Raw genomic sequence first — 21,260 nt, 5'->3', positions numbered from 1 at the left:
AAGATGTGGGGTGTGCGTGTGTGTGGGTGCATGCATGCATGTGTGTGTATGTATACACAATGGATATATACCCCCCCTAACGAAATAACTAATGAAACAACTCACTCATGAAAAAGAATAAAATCTTGCCATTTGCGACAACATAGATAGAGCTAGAGAGTATAATGTTGAGTGAAATAAAGAGAGAGAAAGACAAATACCATATGATTTCACTAATATGAGGAATTTAAGAAACAAACAAGCAAAAGGGGAAAAGAAGAGAGAGAATATTGGATTAAACAAAATTCTACAGGTTTCTTAATACAGAACTCATCGAAAACCTTCATACTCAAATGGATACTTTGAATCTCTAAAAAAGAAGTTGTAAGTCCATTATTTTTCAAAATTATTTGACCTCAGATTTTTTTTTAATTCATAGAAAATTCATGTTCAGGAAAGATCCTTGTGAAGGGGACATAAAATGGAAAACAGGTCCCTGAGCTACTGCTTGGGGCTACCCAGGAGACCAACCTTACAAGAAACGCCAGTGATCGGTTTTGGCTAGGTGGGAAAAACATTTTTATTGTATCCAGCCACTTAACCTTCAGGATTGTTTGTAACAGCAGTTAGACTATGCTGTCTAATACAACAAATGCATGCAGGTTTTTAAGTTATTTGCCAAAGAATCGATTACCTTTTTCAGTCTGGGAAATTTTGTCACAAACAATAATAAGGCACAAGAATTACAACTTTCTTAAGACTGGGGCATTGTGATAAGCACTTTGCAAACGTTATTTCAGTTAATCCTCTTGACCACCCAGTACAGTAAATACTATTGTTGCCTCATTCACAGATGAAGAAACCAAAGCTCTCACCAAGGCCAATAACTTGGAGACAAAAAGTCCAGAAAATGAATTCAGGTCCACTGATTTCTGGAGCTTTGCTCTTTATCACGTTGAGGTCCTGCCTTGTAAGCCCAGGTTGCAAGGTCAGAAAACCCGGATTTCAGGTGCCATGCATTACTTACCTAGACCAACAGAACATACAAATGACTGACTTTTAGCCTTTTTATTTAGGTGGGTGGTTCTTAACCAGAGGTGGTTTTGACTGTATCTGGAGACTTTTTTTTGGTTGTCACAACTGGGTAGGTACTAGTGGAACAGTACTTTTGTGGCCAAGAACACTGTTAAAACATTATACAGTGCAAAAAATCCCCCCACTTCCCACAAAGAACTAGCTGATCCAAAATGTCAGAGTACCAAGATTGAGAACTTCAGCCTAGACATCTTATATATTTTCCTGACAGAGCTCAAAATGTCCGACATTCCTGCTGGACTGAGAAGCATGTTTGAAAAGTCTACTTTCTACCTCAATACCTATACCTAAATACCTAAGTAAGTGGATCTTAGTGCTCAGGAATTTTGAACCTTGGCCTTTGTGGAAGGGAGTCCAGCCCAAAGAATACTGACCATGGATAAAGAATGTGCCTGGCAAGAGCCCAGAAATAGACCCTCAACTCTATGGTCAACTAATCTTCGACAAAGCCGGAAAGAATGTCCAATGGAAAAAAGACAGCCTCTTCAATAAATGGTGCTGGGAGAATTGGACAGCCACATGCAGAAAAATGAAATTGGACCATTTCCTTACACCACACACAAAAATAGACTCAAAATGGATGAAGGACCTCAATGTGCGAAAGGAATCCATCAAAATCCTTGAGGAGAACACAGGCAGCAACCTCTTTGACCTCTGCCGCAGCAACATCTTCCTAGGAACAACGCAAAAGGCAAGGGAAGCAAGGGCAAAAATGAACTATTGGGATTTCATCAAGATCAAAAGCTTTTGCACAGCAAAGGAAACAGTTAACAAAATCAAAAGACAACGGACAGAATGGGAGAAGATATTTGCAAACGACATATCAGATAAAGGACTAGTGTCCAGAATCTATAAAGAACTTAGCAAACTCAACACCCAAAGAACAAATAATCCAATCAAGAAATGGGCAGAGGACATGAACAGACATTTCTGCAAAGAAGACATCCAGATGGCCAACAGACACATGAAAAAGTGCTCCATATCACTCGGCATCAGGGAAATACAAGTCAAAACCACAATGAGATATCACCTCACACCAGTCAGAATGGCTAAAATCAACAAGTCAGGAAATGACAGATGCTGGCGAGGATGCGGAGAAAGGGGAACCCTCCTACACTGTTGGTGGGAATGCAAGCTGGTGCAGCCACTCTGGAAAACAGCATGGAGGTTCCTCAAAATGTTGAAAATAGAACTGCCCTATGACCCAGCAATTGCACTATTGGGTATTTACCCTAAGGATACAAATGTAGTGATCCAAAAGGGCACATGCACCCGAATGTTTAGAGCAGCAATGTCCACAATAGCCAAACTATGGAAAGAACCTAGATGTCCATCAACAGATGAATGGATCAAGAAGATGTGGTATATATACACAATGGAATACTATGCAGCCATCAAAAGAAATGAAATCTTGCCATTTGCGACAACATGGATGGAACTAGAGCGTATCATGCTTAGCGAAATAAGTCAAGCAGAAAAAGACAACTATCATATGATCTCCCTGATATGAGGAAGTGGTGATGCAACATGGGGGCTTAGTGGGTAGGAGAAGAATAAATGAAACAAGATGGGATTGGGAGGGAGACAAACCATAAGTGACTCTTAATCTCACAAAACAAACTGAGGGTTGCTGGGGGGAGGGGGTTTGGGAGAAGGGGGTGGGATTATGGACATTGGGGAGGGTATGTGCTTTGGTGAGTGCTGTGAAGTGTGTAAACCTGGTGATTCACAGACCTGTACCCCTGGGGATAAAAATATATGTTTATAAAAAATAAAAAATTAATTTAAAAAAAAAAAAAAGAATGTGCCTGGCAAAACCTCAGGAACACTATATGGTGGCAGAATAGAAAATTTCTTGAAAGAATGCCAAACCTTTTTGGTTTCCTAGTAACATAATTTTCCTGAGATTTTTCTTATATTTGAATATGCAGCAACTCTACACCTATTTTAAATCAAGGCAACAAAAGAAATTAAAAAAAAAAAGATGACATAACAGACTCAGAACCTCCTTAAGAAAGAGAGAAACCTAAAAGACATCTGGTCCACCCCCTTCCCTCCCCTCTTGTATATGGTGCTGATGTTTCAATACCATATGATTGCAGGGTAGGGATGTCACCATCACAAGGATCCTGTTCCATTTCCAGAATATTCTGTAGAAAGTTTTCCTCCCCAAGGGAAGAAACTATCTTCTCTGAACTCCATTGGCTGCCCCTAATTCAATCCAATGTTGGAGGTTGGTGGGGAGAAGGAAAACAGGTACAAAGAGAACAACATAGGATAGAAATTACCCTTTAGGGAAAACTTACTGGTTCCAGGCAGTATACTCGGCACTTTATGCATATAATTTTTATTCCTCCAACAATCCATCTAATCCTTCCAATTCTGTCCTCAGCAGCCTCAGTAATGATCATGTACGTTCTCTTGCCAATGCCTGTTGACTCTTTCCTTGATGAAACATCACAAGATCTATTTTCACATAGAAAAAACCTTTTGGCACGCTGTTCATTCACTCAATCATTCAGCACACATTTACTGACTACCTTCTTTGGGCCACGCTTGTGCCAGACTTTGGGGATACCACTGTGGGCAGGCTGGTCTCTCAGGACAGCATAGAACTGTTGTATAGTCTTGGCAAGGAAAGCCTTCAGTTTGAGCAGTCATTATTGTTATCTATGCCCAAAACTCCCATGCTGTTGACTAGCCTACAACATCAGGGACTCATCTTGGAGAAAGTGATGTCTAACTGGAAGGTAAAGCTCCGAGAGGGGGGCTTCACCAGGCAAAGGGGATGACAAGTGTTCCAGGTGGAGTAAGTCCTGTGTGGATACCGTGAATGGACTCAGGTCCATGTGGCAAGAATGAAGAGCAAGGATCTAGGAGAGACAAGAGTCATGGGGCTGGGCCCAAACCTTCATGAGCCCTGCAGGTCCTGTAAAGAAACTGGGTCTTTAGCCAAAGGACAATGAGGACCACCAAAGCTGGGAACAACAGGATTGATTCAACTTTTAGAAAGCCAGCCTTGAAAGCTATGTAGAGAATGGGTCAGAAGGAGTAGAGGTGTCAGGGAGTCTGGGTGGGAAGCCCCAAAGCTGTCCTGTGTCCTGCAGTTGGGGGAGGAGGCAGATGCAGTGGGGACTGTGAGATGAAACTATGGTTATGGAGGGGTTGGGGGACTCTAGCCATTGCCCATGATCTCCCTAAATTCACCTCCAGAGTCACCCCAAGTAAGCAGATCCTCAAATTTAAAGCAGGGTGTTGGCTATGCACCTATAGCCAAGAAAAGGCCTCCCATTCTGTCCCTCTTTTTTTTTTTTAAGATTTTATTTATTTATTTGACAGAGAAGTCACAAGTAGGCAGAGAGGCAGACAGAGAGGGAAGGGAAAGCAGGTTCCCTGCTGAGCAGAGAGCCCGATGCGGGACTCGATCCCAGGACCCTGAGATCATGACCTGAGCCGAAGGCAGCGGCTTAATCCACTGAGCCACCCAGGCGCCCCCCATTCTGTCCCTCTTCTACCAGAAGCTCCCCTATAGTGAATTTTATCCAGCCTGGAGAAATGGGATTATTTAGGGTAGATAGGTCTTCATATTTAGACATGGGACACAGAGAGGGAGAGGAAGAAAGGATGATCCCAATCCCTGGCTTACGCAGCAAGAAGATGGAGTGTTTCAGGAACCAGGAGAACGTTCATGTTCAGTGGGGAGGGGCCAGGTAGAGCAGGGGGCACCTTCGGGTAGTCCAGGTGCAAGGAAAAGGATTGGGAGCCCCGGGAGAATCAGGGTGTGGGAGAAGACAGAGGACAAAGGAATGAGCCTGACAGGAGAGTGAACAGCCTTTTGACCTCCATGAAATCTTAAGGATCTGTGAAACTCACACAATGCTTGCCACAATGGCTACCCCCATGGAAACAAGTGTGGCTGAGCTTGGCACCAGGGTGGATGTGAGAGAAAACATCCAGGAGCCAGAAGCGGAGGGGACCCCATGACTATCCTAGACATGGCTTCATCAGGCTGTGGAGATGTGTAGGATAGCAAGAAGGAGGGGTGTCTGGGGAATTTTACCTAAAATAAAAGGAAGTGAGAACCCCAACACATATCCAAATTATGTTCATCTGGGGTTTTGCTACAAGAGCTCATTTGCAGAAGGAACTCCATTGCATTACCATCATGCCCTCGAAAAGAAGTCTGAAAACAACGGCATCAAAAGAGAATATTACTTAGCCATAAAAAGAATGAAGTCTAGCATTTGCAATAACATGGAGAAATAAGTCAGTCAGAGAAAGATAAACACCATATGATTTCACTCAATGTGGAATTTGAGAAACAAAACAAATGAGCAAAGGAAAGAAAGAGAGAAAGGCAAACCAAGAAACAGCCTCTTAACTCTAGAGAACAAATTGCTGGTGACCAGAAGGGAGGTGGGTTAGGGGGATAGGTAACTAGGGGATCAGGGTTAAGGAGTGCACTTACTGTGATGAGTGTAGAGTGTCCTAGGAAAATGTGGATCACTGTATGGTACAGCTGAAACTAATACAACACTGTTTGTTAACTAATTGCCCCCTGAAAGAATGATCTGAAAGGCCAAATTTCCCTATAGTTTTATGTCTTGGGGCTGAATAAAAACAGGCTTAAACAATTGCACAGAAGCATCATAATCTCCTGGAAATCTCTTGGGAAGCTATGAGGTAGATGTGGAAATTTGTTTTTAAATTGCTGAAAAAATAATTTGCAGTTTGATTGCCATATGACAACATTTTTTATATCATGTACATTTTCATTTCAGGCTCATCTTGTTGAAATAACATTGTCTGTTCCGTTTTTGTTTTGTTTTGTTTTTCAGCACATTGCTAAGCAAGAAGAGGCCCATGTTCTGCCTGCTAATAGAGTAGTTCAGGTACCTGTCTTATATGTTCCTGCTTCCCCAGCCTCCAATCAAGTTAGTCAACTCTTTAAGACTAAAAAGGTCCCATTTTTCTGTATCCTCAGAGAATATCCTCAGCAAGCCCAAAACCATCCCTCACAGGTAATACGTGCTCAAGAAGAATCAGCAAATCTGAAGGAAACTGGGGAAGGCAGCAGCATGGCCTTTTCCTCGGGGCAAAAAAGGGAGGGTCACAGGGCAGCCATCTGGAAGGGCACCTGGTCTTCTGTTCTGAGTGTTCCATGACAGTAGGGACTGGGCCATAACTCGTTTTGTATCCCCAGTCCTTGATACCCAGAAAGTACTAAGCAAATGTTTGATGTAAGAGGCCAGGCATTAGGGCCAGGAAAAAGAACATTTATACATCAAGGGAAGTACTACAAATCCAGGCCTTTCTTCCCCTTGCCATCAGGGAATTCCAGGCCAGAGGATCAGCCTTGCTTTGGGTGCTGGCATGTTAGAGCCATCACTGGTGAGCAATGGCAGGATCTGCATTCCTGGTGGGTAAACCATGGGAGCAAGGGGCACAGATCAGCTCCTCATTGCCTGGACTCTGCGGAACACAGAGCCTCATAAGCCTCAGTTCAGAACCTCTTTCTGAATACATTCAACTGTTGACATTTTTTTTCTGGGAGGGGCTCTGGGGAAAGACAGATTTGGGTTTCAGCCAGAATTTCACCAATTAGCAGCTATGTGACCTTGGGCCAAATGACTTAGCCTTTCAGAGCCTCCATTTTCCCATCAGTAAAACAGAGATAAAATTTAGTAATGCCCATCTCATCAGGAAATCTCAACACATGTAAAGCACAGTAGTTAGAACATGTTGTCAAGTACTCAGTGAATTTCCCAAGTTCCCAAGTGAACTTCCCAAGGCAAGACTTACCCAGGGTGAGCCTTGGCCAAAACTGCGAGGTGGGACATATGTGTCCAATAAGCCCTCTCATAGCTCCTTTCCCTGGTAGTGATTACATGCAAACAGGCCCTACCCCAGGAATGGGGTGGGAGGACTGGCGAGGAGCGTAAGTGGTGGCACTGGAGCAGGACCAGGAAGGGCTGGGGCTAAGGGGAACCAACATGCAAGGTGGCCTGCTCCCACCTTGGTGTAAGGGGTAGGGGGTGGGAGTGGCCAAGTAAAGAGTGTTGAGGCCATCCCCGGGGGCCCCTACAGAGCTTGCAGAGGGATGTAGTGGGGAGGGATGGGGAATTGGTAGGCTGTTTCCAGGGCCTCGCCTAGGCCATCTGGGGCTTTGGATAGAGCTCCTGGACCCTCTGGGAGGGAGGCTGCCATCCATTAGTGATTACTCCAAGCCTCCCAGGCAGTTGGACTGGGAATCAGGAGTAACAGCTCCCACCCAACCCCATCTCTGACTTCCCCATGGACCTCACCATGTCTCCCCTGAGCTCCCAGACCCTCTCGCATATCACTTGTTCCCTCAGCATATCACTTGTTCCCCTGTTCAGGGCTTCACCCTAGCTGCTGCCTCTATCTGGGGTGCCTTCCCTATGTTGCCCACTGGCTCTCTCACTGCATACAGCTTCTGCCTGGCTGTCACCCCATCCAAGAGAACTTCCCTGTCTGTCCATGTGAAATTATCACACTCTCCTTCCTTATCACTCTCCAGCCCCCTTACTTTCTTTACAGCATTTATCACAGCTGACCCATGATACATCTATTGGTGAATTTATTGTCTATCTCCTACCTAATGCACGCCCCATGAGGGCAGGACCCGTGTCTACTCCAGTATCCCCAGAGTCTAACCAAAACCCTGGCACCTGAGCATGTAGCTCAATAAATATTTGCTGAATGAGGGATGAGTGAGTGCCTGAGTTCCAAATCCCACCTGCTGGCAGGTGAAGGGTACCAGCATGCTGAATCAGCTCCGGAGCAGGCCAGGACTGAGCCAGAACCTCATGAAGCTCACAGGCACTAGTGGCCAGGTCTTGGAAATGGGGAGGAAGAAGGGCTGAGTGCCGAGAAGGCAGCAGCTCTCCTTGGGGCTCCCATATACCTGCTTCAACTATCCACCCAACAGTACTATTATTAGGGGACTCTGACACTCTGACAACTTGCTTTGGATTCAAGGGTATGAACCACTGACGGTGAAACCTCAGGCCCTGGGGCCAGCAGGGGAGAAGTGTTGAGCTGCTGGCCTCACCTAGATCATACCCCTTGAGTCACTTCATACCTACTAGTAAGTCTAACTCCAATAGCAACCAAAAGGCCATTCATTTAAGCCTTAGTTTCAGTGGCTTTACCTAGATGAGTGACAGCTTGTGGCTAGAGCTTAGATGGCATTCTCATCCACAAGTCAGTGTTCCTTCTCTCTGATGCTTCAGATCACTGTCTGGCAAAGGACGCAGCAAGTAAGGTATCACTACCCAGAACAATTCAGGACCCAAAGTGCAAGAATGTCCCCTAAGCCCCACTCACAAGCCCATGGTCATGATGCTTGCCCAGTCTGCTCATGGTTGAACCCATTGTGAGGGATTATTTTGGTACTAAGAACATATTTCTCTAGTTCCTGTCCATATGGGGGAAGAATTAGTAAATGCCTCTCTGTGACAGCACGCAGCAGACTCTCACATTGGTGAGTGACAGAAACCTCATCCACAGCCACAGTGGACATCTCAGAGGTTTTCTCAAGAGCCTTCTTGAAGCAGCAATGATATTTTCCAGGGAAGGGTGAGGCACGTGGAGATATATGGAAGTGGGGAAAGAAAACAAAACTCCCCATTCTGAAAGTGATGGTTGTATAGGGGGCTGTTACTGCTCTGTCTCCTGTAACTTGGCTTCCTTGATGGCTGCCCCCCAGGGTACTGAATCCCTCCTTAGCCAGGGCCAGTTACAAAAACACGCCATTCCCAGGAAAGAGATGCGCCTGCACAGTGTTCACTTGGATGGGATCGGATCTATGCCTGGGGAAGTATTCTAACTTACGTGGGTCTCCAAGCTGTCATCAGGACCTGCCATAACTACAAAGTGATGGAGTTTGAACATCCGGTCTCCCAGTTAGCTGAGTTAACCCTGGACAAACTTGTCCTCTCTCAGCCTCAGCTTCTGCATGTGCAAAGTAAGACAACTTTAAGCCCATGTGTGATTTTATCGGGATTAAATATGATTAAGTAAAATTGTGTACATAAAAAATTTAGAAAATGCCTGGGAGTGTGCAATAGATATTATTTTCCCTGTCCAAGCCCCTCGCTGTTTTGCTTATTAAATAATATTTGCAGGGAATAATTTCTCCTTTTAAATCCTGGCTTAGACTGCCCCATTAGTTTCTTGTATTTTATTTTACAGAATGTAGATAGAATATGCTTGGCTTTTAGCTGTGATAAAGCTATATATTGGAACCAGTTCAGTCCAAGAACACTCTCAAATACTAGGGTGATTTGAGGGATATCTGTTCTCATGAATTCATTTATACCCCACCTTGCTCCAAAAGTATTTTGAGGAAGCTTACAAAAATAAATACAGTGGGATACAAAGAGAGAAGAATAGTTGTTCTAAGTTGATCACAAAGCTGACCAACTGGTTTCTAGAAAGCTTCCTAGAAGTCAAAGCAAACAGGGAAGGCTGAGCAATGGTAAGACTCACAGAGTTTGTTAGATATCAGCTGTCACCAGGAAACACAATTATTCCTGCACTAAGCTCTAAGTGAGCTCTGCCCCATCTTCAACACCATCTCCACAGAAGAGCTGCCTCTGATCCTACCTGTTGGTACGAAACGGCACCATACCTGAGGGCTGCTGAGGAGAGACCTAAGCACAGTAGTTTTCTGCTGGTCTGGTTTGATCCAAAGGTAGGATTTCATTCAGAGGAATCAATAAAATACATCACAAATTGCCCCCAAACTTAGAAGCTCACAACTACCATTTTGTCTTGCTTAAAATCTCATGGGCCAAGAATTTGGACAGGGTACAACAGGGATAGTTTATTTCTGTTCCGTGATGGTAGGTGCTCACATAGGGGCAACTCCAAAGCTGGAAAATGGAGGCATCTTCACATATATGTCTGTTTGTTGATCTGGTGCTCACACATGGCCTTTTGATGTGTCCAGGACTGCCTCACTGCATGAAGCCCTCCGGGTAGTCAGAATAGTCATTGGTAGCTCAGGGCTCCAAAGATGAACATTCCAGAGAACTAGACAGGAGCTGTCTACTCATCTCTGGCCTACCTTCAGATGTTATGCAATGTCCTTTCACTGGATTTGGTTGGTTACAAGCAAATCACAGCCCTCCCTGATTGTGGGAGAGGACATAGAACTGCTTCTTGATAGAAGGCCTATTAAGGTACCACCATGGTCAGATTCTGGTGAAAGTTTTCCCCTTGGGTTGTAGATAGCTACCTTCTCACTGTATGCTCACATGACGTTTTTTTTGTGAAAGCATGAATGTGGGGGTTTGGTGGCTGGGGAGGACCTCTCTTGCCTCTCTTCTTATAAGGGCACTAATCCTAACATAAGGGCCCCACCCTCATGACCTCATATAACCCTAATTACCTCCCAAAGTTTCCATTTCCAAATACGCTGGGGATTAGGATTTCAACATATAAATTGAACACATTCAGTCCATTACACCATGCTTATAGACATGCCACCATTCAGTAGAAAATGACAATTCCTGAATATTTCCAAATATCTGGAGTCTTTAATCAAGTAGACAAATCACCCACACACATGAATTTTTCACTTTCTTTCCAACTTCGTCTTACAGCTAAAACTCAAGCCAGAGACTATGACATAGATATAAATAGACCCAGAGCATCATTATATATAATTTGGAAAGGATTTCACTGGTGTACATCTGTAAGCAGTTCAGGCACACTTTCAAGCTGTGTTTACATGATACCAAACATCTGGATGAAAACTGAAAAAAATAATCAATTTGGATTGGAAACAAAACAGAAGTACAAATCTCAGTACATGGGCCCTTGGAATACTGAATGCAGAACTGATACCCATACTCCAAGAATGAGATAATAGTGCATAAGAAGAGCCATTGAAATGGCCAAGGGGCAAAAGGGGCTTCCATGGGAAGAGAAGCTTAAAAAAAAGAGAACTCCATTATGCAAACAGGGTATGGGAAGGGATGAAATCAAGGACTATGAAAAACATGAAGAATACAAATCTTTAAAAAACCAAAGTGCTGGAACCAGGAGCTTTGAAGCTTTAAGGCAAGGATTTTAGTTCAACTGAAAACCCAATATATCCTGGCTATCAGGGAAAGTAGCACCCAAGAGACTCGAGCTTTGGGATAGTCAAGGAATTATTCCCTGACACATCACAACCTATTTCCACAGTTTTGGACAGAAACCTTTCTAAAATCTACTTCTTCCCCAGCCTCCTATAGAAATTACACTACCCCTAGATCACCACTAAAGCCCTCATTGCGTACAGTAATTAATAATAATAATAATCTCAAGTACCAATGGTTCCTGCTAAATGACCTCCTGAGCCCCAAAATAGTTCTTGTCCCTGCTTTTTTCAGAATTCTTCAAGTTCCTCTTTCCATCTCTTCTCACCTTTTCATTCTTGTGGCATGATTAAGACAGGTTCTCTTAGACACAGGCCTTGAGATAGGATTGGAGGGCAAGTTGTTTGTTTGGGAGGTGATCCCAGGAAGCACCAGCAGGGGGCTCGAAGGGAGACAGGACTGAGGAAGCAGCGCATACAGGTGCATTATTACAGGTGCAAGTTACTTAGCTCTGGGAGCAGCTGGGGCTCAGGGTACTGAGACTTCCACAACACTGTGCAGAGCTGTTCCACAGGAGGGGCAGAAACCTAGATTTTATCCCCAAATCCTGTCTGTCATTATTTAAGGGCTGCTCCCCTTAGCATTCTGGCACTTCCAGAAGCCTGCAGGTGTTTGCAGTAGGAATGCAGCAGGATATGGGGGAAAGTGAGTGTGGGGCACAGAAGCTCCTCCACTGTGGTTCTGGAGCCATATGGACTGGTGCTCCACCCCTCTCTTTTATTCTTGCACCGGAATTTCGGGGTAAAGAAGGAAGACTAGACTATGGCTGAGAGCCTAAGGGACCCTCCTTTAGGTAAAAGATACCTTTTATGATAGCCCAATAAAGTCTTAACTTCTTCTGGTTCTTGGTTATATTCCTAAAATGTGCTAAAAGACAACTGGTAGTTTAAAAAAAAAAATTTAAGCCACTCAAAAATATCCAATCACACTAACTTCTGAAACAGAGTGAGAGTCCACAAATTGCAGGTTGTATTAGACAATCTCTCTAGAGACAAAAGCTGGCTTATTCATAGTACCTCAAATAATAAGATATGCCCAGACCTCAGGTCTGTCCAGAGTGGGGTTACAGTCTCAAGAAGGATGCGTGAGTGCACGTGGGAAAACTGAGGCAAAACCAAGCATACTGCTTCAAGTATAAACCTTCTGTGGGGCAGAGCCAAAGGAGAAACTGTAGGTCAGTGGAAATGCGGGGTTCAGGGTACACTGGATGCCAGGTTACAAACAAGACTCGTCCCCTCCCTCATCTTGGTGGGGTAGGGGACTTGGTCAGAATAGACACAGGAATTAGCAGGGAGGAGAGGGGCATGTTCATGTGAGATGACAAGACACAGACACATGAGATAACAAGCTGGAGGTCTTCAGAGCTTGCATATGAGGAGGGCTGGGACAAACATCCCTGACTTATTTAAAGTCACATATCAAGTTCATGAACAGTCAGGACAAAAATCCAGGTGTCTTCACTCCACCACAGCAGAAATTACCCAATAGCTAGTGGTCCCAAGACATAGCCAAGAAGAAGATGTGGGTTCCAAGAACACCAGGGCACACTGGCCAAAAGTTCCTGCAAGGATAATTTCAGGGAGAAGGGGCCCTGGGCCAGACCAGAGAGTCAAAACCTCTAACAAAGCACCATGACTGATAGGAAGGAGGCAGGCTTTATGCTGGAGAGAGGAGGAGCAAGGAGCCTACACACCAGGGATGGGGCTGCAGCAAACAGAGCCAGAGACATTAAATGTGGGGCAAGATAGAAGCAGGGAGAGACGGAAACTGGGTGGGCATGGAACACACCCATCCCTGCTTAGACTCTAGCTAGTTCTCTGTTTTGATATGTATTCAGGGCTCTTCTGTGCATGGGGAGCAGTGCAGGATAGTAAAGGCACAAGCTCACAGATGAAAAAGATGGAGCCTGAGCTCTGGCTTGGGTGTAGCAGGATTTGAGCAAGGCTGGACAAAGCGTGGGTGACAGAGGAGAAGAGCAGAGAGGAGGGAGACTGCAGATTTGGAATCAAGAGGACTGTAGAGAAATGGCATTAGAATTTGATCAGACTGTGGATGCCAAAGTGAAAGAAAAACACAAGTCAGGGAATTCAGTAAAAGATTCTGAGCCTGGGGGATGGGGGGCTGTTGGCACCGTGGGTGCTGATGGAGACTTTGGAAAGACGCGATTCTCTGGAGCAGAGAGTGCACGTGGCGCTGACTCCACCCTGCACTCTGTATCTGGGAGAGGAGAGCATGATGGAGCTGGGATCCAGTGTCCAGGGCTGACCTCTCTCCTGTGCATCACTCCCCATTCCTGTTAACTCTTACAGCAATTTCACTGCCCTAAGGAGACAGGTGTCCCCTACACTTGTTTTCTGGGATAGAAACCTAGTACGGGATCCTTGGACTTATCAACTTCACCGAAAGAAATTAAAGTATGAGTTATAAGAATGTGAAGGGTGAAATGCATTCCTGGATTCCTGACAATTATGTGATTTGACAAAATCCACATTGGAAAAAAGTAACACAGAGTTTGGAAGGAGAGAGGAATATAATTAAGCCAACTGGAAATATGGCGTCAATGTGCCTGTTCAGGGGGAGAATTGGTGCATTTGAACAAGGTCATTGTGACTCAAATATTGTACTGTCATGATGATATCCTGAAAAAGCTTCAATAAATCTAACCTCTTGTGAACGTCCGGATAATACACATTTGGAAAGATCTAAAAACCAGCTAAAACTGATACTGACAGCTAAAGAAGAAAGTTATTGAAACACTGAAAACTACAATGGAGTGATATGTGTTAATGGTTTGAACTAAAATAAATTTTGGTATTTTTGGCCGGGGAGGATTTCCCATCTATGCCATACTGTCTGAGATGTTAAGATGCTCATATCCACAGTTAAGAGGCCAGGGAAGTAACAGAGATATGCCCAGGAGTTCTTCTAAACGATGACATTAACTTATGGCTTTGCTTAGAAAATGATCAGAGGTTTATGGCAACGAGGAATCATATCTACTGCTTGAAAGATTTCTCCCTTAGAAGTGTTGATGGCTTCAACCAAACAGATTGGCTTTGAGCACAGAAGGGAGGAATCAATTAAAGAACAATGCTAAAGGAAAGACTTGGTGAGAACGAAAATGTTGGCTAGCAAGGAAAGAGAAATGGAAATTTTGAAAATCCGTTAGAGAAGAATAAGGGAGGGAAGAGAGTGAGGAAGGGAAGGGAGGGGAAGGGAGGGGAAGAAGTAGGTGAGGAAAAGGGAGAGAAGGGGAGGGGAGGAGAGGGGAAGGAGGAATGGGAGGGGAGGAAGGAGAGGAAAGAGGATGGGGAGGGAAGGGAAAGAAGGGAGAGGAGGAACAGAAGAGGGGGGAGAAAGGTAGGGAGGGGAGGGTGAGAAAGGGTAGGGAGACAAGAAGTCTTTGATGAGATGAAGGAATTAAAGAGGGGTTGGTCAAGTCCTGCTTTTGATAATTCCATTCGAGGTGGAGAAGGACTACAGCACTGGTATGTAAGAGGTGATAAAACGGGGAAAGATCAGTATTGAGGGGGGAGATTTGAGAGCTGAATTCAGAAGCAGATTGAAAACAGATGTAGTAAAGAAGAGTGAAGAGCCCATAAAGGAGCAGGGTACTACGACGAGTGTCCTGAACTAGGACCAGAGACCTGGATTCTAGCCCTACTTCTGCCTCAAACTCTGAGCAAGTCACTCCATCTTCCTGGGCTTGTCTCTTTGTATGTAAAGTGATGGGCTCAGACTAGGGGATCTTGAACATCCCCTCCCTCTTCTACAGCCATAGACTCAGTGAAATCAGAGACTTATATAAATGGAACCTTCCAGACTGGAACTTGTATTTAGCTTTTCTAAGTAAAAAAATGCTTTGAATGGAGGGGAAAAAAGGTTCCACTCAACACTTGGCGAGCAGTATTTGTTCTGTAAAATAATTAGCAAGTAAGCATTATTGAACTGGGTTGTCCCATAATTACAAGAGAATTAAAAGGAAAAAAAGAATTTAGAGGAGACTCAATTTTCCCTCACATAGATCAGAAGAGTGATTAACATAAACTATGGGTGGATGGCTAATAAAGATATAAGCAGGAGGAGAAAGCTAAGATCAGATGAAAAGAGTGCCCGTCCAGGGGTCAGAAGCCTTGAGTTCAGTCCCAACTCTGACTCGTCCAGGATCTGGACATGTTATTTCTCCTCTGTACCCCAACTTCCAAAGGAACCTAAAGATCATGGATGCCAGCCTCTCATCATGTGGTCATCCGCCTGTAATCATTACAATAGTCTTTCTGCTCTCTATATGTCTATACTAAGAAGATCCAACTAGGAAGAAGAAGCTAGTTTATGTATTTTCAGGAGTAGTGCGGGGAACTGGGCACAGAGGTGACTGAAGAGCTGAGAAGGCAGAAAGAGGACAGCAAATCAAGAGACATTAGCAACAGCAAGGAGCCACTGCCACACTGAGCTGGAGGGACTGAAGAGAGGAGGTGCTGTTGTTGGAACCCAGAGGCTGTGGTCACCTGATAGAAGCTCCAACCACAGTAGGTCCATCTGGTGGAAGCTGGAGGAGCCACGGAGGAGATGTGGCCACTGTCAGAGCTGCTAAGATCTGAGGGATAGACAGTGGCAGAGAACATCCCTGGCAAATGCAGACTGCCGGGGTCAGCATTTCCTCCACACAGAGCAGGGAAATGGCAAGAAAAGGATCTGAGGACAAGCAGGCCAGGACTGGCATGAAATCCAAAGTCTACCTTCTTACCATGTTCACCTATGGATCCTGCAACAGCCTCGGGTCCGGGTCTTCCACACATCTGAGGATATCCCTGCTGTCATGCCTTGTTTTCTTTCTTTCCCAGCATGATGTTCAAACTTCCTCACACAGAATGGTTTTCAAACCTCTCTCATCATCCTAATTCCTCTCCTCTGGGAGCTCCCTGGTCTGTCCCCTTAAAACGTGGCTCCAGATGTTCACAAGACCCCAGATGTCCATAATACCAGGTCATACACAAGACTATCCCTGCCCTTCTTCTGGCAATGTAGCTGTTCTCTCACTGTTGACTCACACTGAGTTTATGAACAATCAAGACGACATATCTCTCCAATGTGATTCCAAGTCTTCTCTAACTTGTCCTAGCAGGGTAATGTACATATTTGATAAACACAACTAAATTCATCCTCTAAATCACTGATTAAAAAAAAAAAAGTAAAACAGACCAAGGACAGAACCTTGTGTCACTCCACTCAAGACTTCTGTCAAATTAACTCAGAACAATGACTCAAGGCTCACTGGGTAGGGTTGTTCAACCAGCTTCAGATTCACCTAACAAGAGAATTAGGCAAGATTTCATCAAAATCTTTACTTAAATAACAATTTATGGCATCTGTGGCAATCAGATCCCTTCACTTTGCACCTGAAAAACAGAGAGTACTCAACTATTATTTGCTACTTTGAAGGCAAATAAAATGATCTTGATTTATACACCTTGACACCTAGTGACCCTGTGTAAAGGAAGTCCCATGGTCATTTTAATGAGACATGAGAATGTATCCATGTTGGCTGCTGGTGAGCACCATTTTCTTCTCGAAGTTTGTTCTAGACTTCTGCTAGCAGGCACCAAAAATGTCACCAATCTGTTACTCCTGGCATTTATTCCTTTCTTCCTTTTGAAAACTGGGGCAATATTGCCCCATCCAGTATTTGAGTACTCCCTTATTTTCCTGAAAACCCAATATACCCCAGAAGGAGCTGGGCCAGAGCATAAGAGAAATTGGGCCCACATAGCTTTGTTCTTTTTCCCTCATTCTCTTCCCCCCCCCCCAATATCCTTCTCCCTCTGAATCAGTTATTTATTTATTTATTTATTTATTTATTTATTTATTTATTTATAGTTGGGGTGGAGGAGGAAGAGACAATCCTAAGCAGTTTCCACACTTAGCACGTGAAGCCTGATATGGGGCTTGATCTCAGGACCCTGGGATAATGACCTGAGCCGAAATCCAGAGTCAGATGCTTAACCAATTGAGCCACCCAGGAAACCTTGAATCAGTGCTTTAGAGTCACTATAACTGCATTAGCTGCTCCAGAAGCTATCTTATAGGCAACTCATGAGGGCAAAAGCTAAGAACATAGAACAACTTGATGCCCAACTGCCCAGGTCCCCACACCCTGTCTCCTATAAGGTAGCTTTATTTGGATAGGACTGTGCAGGTGATATACTGTCCACCAAGAAAATGTGAAAGGAAACTTTCCACTCCTCTCCTCAACCCAGAGGAATCCCCTCGGGGCTCAATGAATGCTTAGAAAATGCAAAAATGAACTCAAATGACTCACTTCCTACTGAGAGGGGACAATGCCCATGACAATTCTTGATAATCTTAAACTCTTGATATATATACAGCAATTATTTTGTTAGATGCAATCGTCCATCTCTCTCCCCACTATAAAAAAAAAAAAATGAAGTTGTTGAAAGTTCACAGACATTGATTAAAGATGTATACAAAGATTTAAGCATGAAGTGTTTACTAATGCTGTCAGTTATACCAGAAAATTGGAAACAACCTCAATGCCCAATAATAAAGGATTGTTTAACTACATGATGGTATATCCCCATACAGTAGAATACTGTGCAGATATTAAACGTCGCGGCAAAAAGTAGATGGAATGATGTTCATAACATACTATTAAAAGGAAAAAGCAAGTTGAAAAAGCAGAATGCTACACACACAAAGAGAAAGGTTTTTCAAAAGATGTGTTATAGTTACTATAACTAGTGCACTTATGACTGGATTTTAATTTTTCCACAGTGATACTCCTGAAATAAGGAATGGAGGACAATAAAAATTTATTTTTGCTAGCCAGAAAGAAAGAGGAAAGGCCCCCCCCTTTCAAGATTGTCTTCTGCCAGATGAATATGAAGCCAGTTCAGACCCCACTGTCCAGCTTGCCTAGAGCCCCACGAAGGCCACCTCACTCTGGGCAGAGCTTCCCTGGTGCCACAATCCACCTCAAGAGTTATTTAAAGTTATTTAAAATGGGGCTGTCCTAGGCAACCTCTCATCCTGAAATACCAAGGGCCACTTCAGCCTAGAAAAAATGGCAGTGCCAGAGCCCTGTGGGGTTTTGAAGCCGAGCAGCAGCCCTAGCGCGTGAGAGGAACCTCCCTCCTCTCTCCAGGCTGCTTGCCCAAAGGTTTACAGACAGCTCCCTTGCCATCCCACAAGAGGAGACAGGCAGATGAGTCATAGCACTGGCTTAGATTAAAGGAGTATTATTGTGTTCACAGAAATGGATATACTTTATTATCCGTTTCTTGACACCTTACATATATATAGATAGGCTTTTCCCACCAGACTGGGCAAGTTTCTTTAAAAGCCAAAGACTTCATTAGCTAAAGCTAAGGAATGACCAATAAGAGTTAGAAACTCATCTGTCTGAAAAGCTGCCAGGCTGAAAAGATGTAGTGGAAACACTGAGGAAAGTGGTTTATAACCCTCAGACTTTAGATTCAAGTCTGCAAAGTGATGCCATTCTTCTAAAAATACACAGAGGAACTACGGAAATCCTTTCCTCTTTTCTAAGAGCTTTTCCTTTCCTTCTTTTTCTTTTTAAAGAAATATACTAGGTCTGGCTTGTAACGGAGATTCACCACCTCAGATTTCACTGTTTTCGTGGGGGTGATGGTCGTGAGATACTATTTTAAGGACTTCCTTCTCTTATACAGATTTTTCCACACTGGGAGGACAGATAAGGTATATTCCACTAATGTTCCTCATTAAACCCACATGTGTGCCAGCAGTCATTTCCCTTTGTCTTGCTATCCCATGACAACAGACTGCATGTCATAGGAAATTGGAATGGGGACCTTATTTGGTTTGGATCTCTCTTCTCCATTGTTTAATTCCACATTCAATTTTTCATTCTAGGTCTGCTTTTTTTTTTTTTTTGCAGAAATATACTATGACTGAATATAGGAATAAATAAATGAATAGGTGTTGTTTTTCTGGACTCATACACTTTTCTGAAGCACTTTGACCAGCATCCCCCACCCACAGCATTCTATCTCTGGGATGAATGTACTAGTTATTCAGTAAAGATCCAATGACTGATGGGCCTGTATGTATCATAAATGTGTGCTCTCCATACCTTGTTTACTGTTAACCAAGTTCCAGTAGTGGATTCCCCATTTCCTTTATTGCTGTGATGTACAGATACCTCCGTGGGATTCTGTCTCTCTCATCCGTCAACCTAGACCATCTGTCCATTAAAACAAACAAATAAATACTCATTAAAAAGCTTCTACCAAGTGCCAGGAAAGGAGGTGTAAGGGAGCAGAGAAAGTTTCACTTTTCCTGTTGTTGAATCTAGGGTTGGTTTTCAGAGGAAGCTGGATGTCTTTTCAATCTAATATACTCTGTTCTCTGCTACCATTCTTGTTTTTCCTTAAAAATGCAAAGCTATGGGGCATAACTAACTGGGTAGCTCAGTTAAACAAATCTCTTGATTTTGGCTCAGGTCAAACCTTTGGCAAGGTCCTGGGCTCCAACCCTGACTGGAGCTCTCCAGTCAAAGCAGAAAGCAGAGTCTGCTTGGGGTTCTCTCTCCCTCTCCCTCAGCCCAACCTCGCCTCCCCTGCAGCACACAATATAAATAAATAAATAAATAAATTTTTAAATCTTAAAAAAAGAAAAAAAGGAATGCAAAGCTATGATGGCAAGCTCTTTTTTTTTAAAGATTTTATTTATTTATTTCACAGAGAGAGATCACAAGATCACAGAGAGGCAGGCAGAGAGAGAGAGGGGGAAGCAGGCTCCCTGCTGAGCAGAGAGCCTGATGCGGGACTCGATCCCAGGACCCTGAGATCATGACCTGAGCTGAAGGCAGTGGCTTAACCCACTGAGCCACCCAGGCACCCCTATGATAGCAAACTCTTTAAAGGATACCAGCTATTTATTTTTTGAGTATCAACTTTTACACAACTGTTGCTGTTACTCTTTTCATTTAAAAATGCGATTTTAAAATATTTTTTCTAAATGGGAGCCATTAGATCTAAGAAGTAATGTTTTTCCCACTTATCAAACATTAACTGTGTGTCAGACATTGCGTAATAGCTTCCACAGTCATTATTTCATTTACTCCCTTACAACTATCCTATGAAGGAGATGCCAACATACAATGAAACTGAGAGATTAAGCCATTTGCCCAAGATCACATGGCTAGAATGGGAATCCTTTGACTATTCCACAGAAACCGATCCAACTTTTGTCAACTAAAGCCCGTGAGTTTGGCCACCTAGAAAATGTTTTCTGAGGACGCAAAGTAGAACCGTACTTGTATTCTATGAAGCCCCTACCTTCACTAAAAGAGGCAGTCATCAGGTAGCCAAAAGGCCAAACTGACTTGTTACACTCTACCCTACCAGCTGGGAGCAGGTCTGGACCTCAGACAAGCCTGATTTCAAGTCGCAGCTCACTCACTCACTGGACATGCGACCACAAGAAAATTATCTGCTCTCCTGATACTCAGTTTCCACATGTATAAAATGGAGACAGCAATATAGGTCGGATTCTATGAAAATACCAACTTTCAGCTCTTTTTGAACCCCCAAAAAAGCATCTGCACGTGGTTCAACCCAAATTCTTCAGTAGGTCGCTGTACATATTAAACAAGAGCACACAGGAAACAATTAAATGGCACTTTTAGGTAGACTGTGTCCTCCTGACTTCATTTCGCTCACGTCAATATAGTCTGCATCTTCGGTGGCACTTTATAAACACAGAGGCTGGCCTGAAGTGACGGAAGTGCTAGGAGTTGATAATTCGGCAGACAGTACGACTGCATCGATGGTCGACAATTAACCAGCGATCTCCCGATCTCCTGAGGCCTTACAGTTCCTGCTCAGGGCGTACCCCCCACCCACCCACCCACCGGTCCCCGTCGTTTTGTCTCTTAATTACTAAGTGAATTCACAAATACCTCTTTCTACAAAGTGAAAGGGTAGGCGCTTCGGAGCATGTGGAGCGCTCCTC

The 21,260-nt window shown here is 43.9% G+C and overlaps 1 long non-coding RNA gene across 2 annotated transcripts in view; it reads right to left on the bottom strand.

The window, feature by feature from the left end:
* Positions 1–21,260, bottom strand: part of LOC116591069 — a 172,558-nt gene that overhangs the window by 150,693 nt on the left and 605 nt on the right. For both annotated transcript variants that reach the window (XR_004285833.1, XR_004285834.1), the window contains exon 2: positions 19,378–19,488. This is a non-coding gene — a long non-coding RNA (uncharacterized LOC116591069). The remainder of the gene's footprint in view (positions 1–19,377; positions 19,489–21,260) is intronic.

This window comes from Mustela erminea, chromosome 5 (genome assembly GCF_009829155.1).
Source record: "Mustela erminea isolate mMusErm1 chromosome 5, mMusErm1.Pri, whole genome shotgun sequence".
Lineage (NCBI taxonomy): Eukaryota > Metazoa > Chordata > Mammalia > Carnivora > Mustelidae > Mustela > Mustela erminea.
The sequence above is the reverse complement of the archived record's forward strand: the minus strand, read 5'-3'. Positions and strand labels throughout refer to the sequence as shown.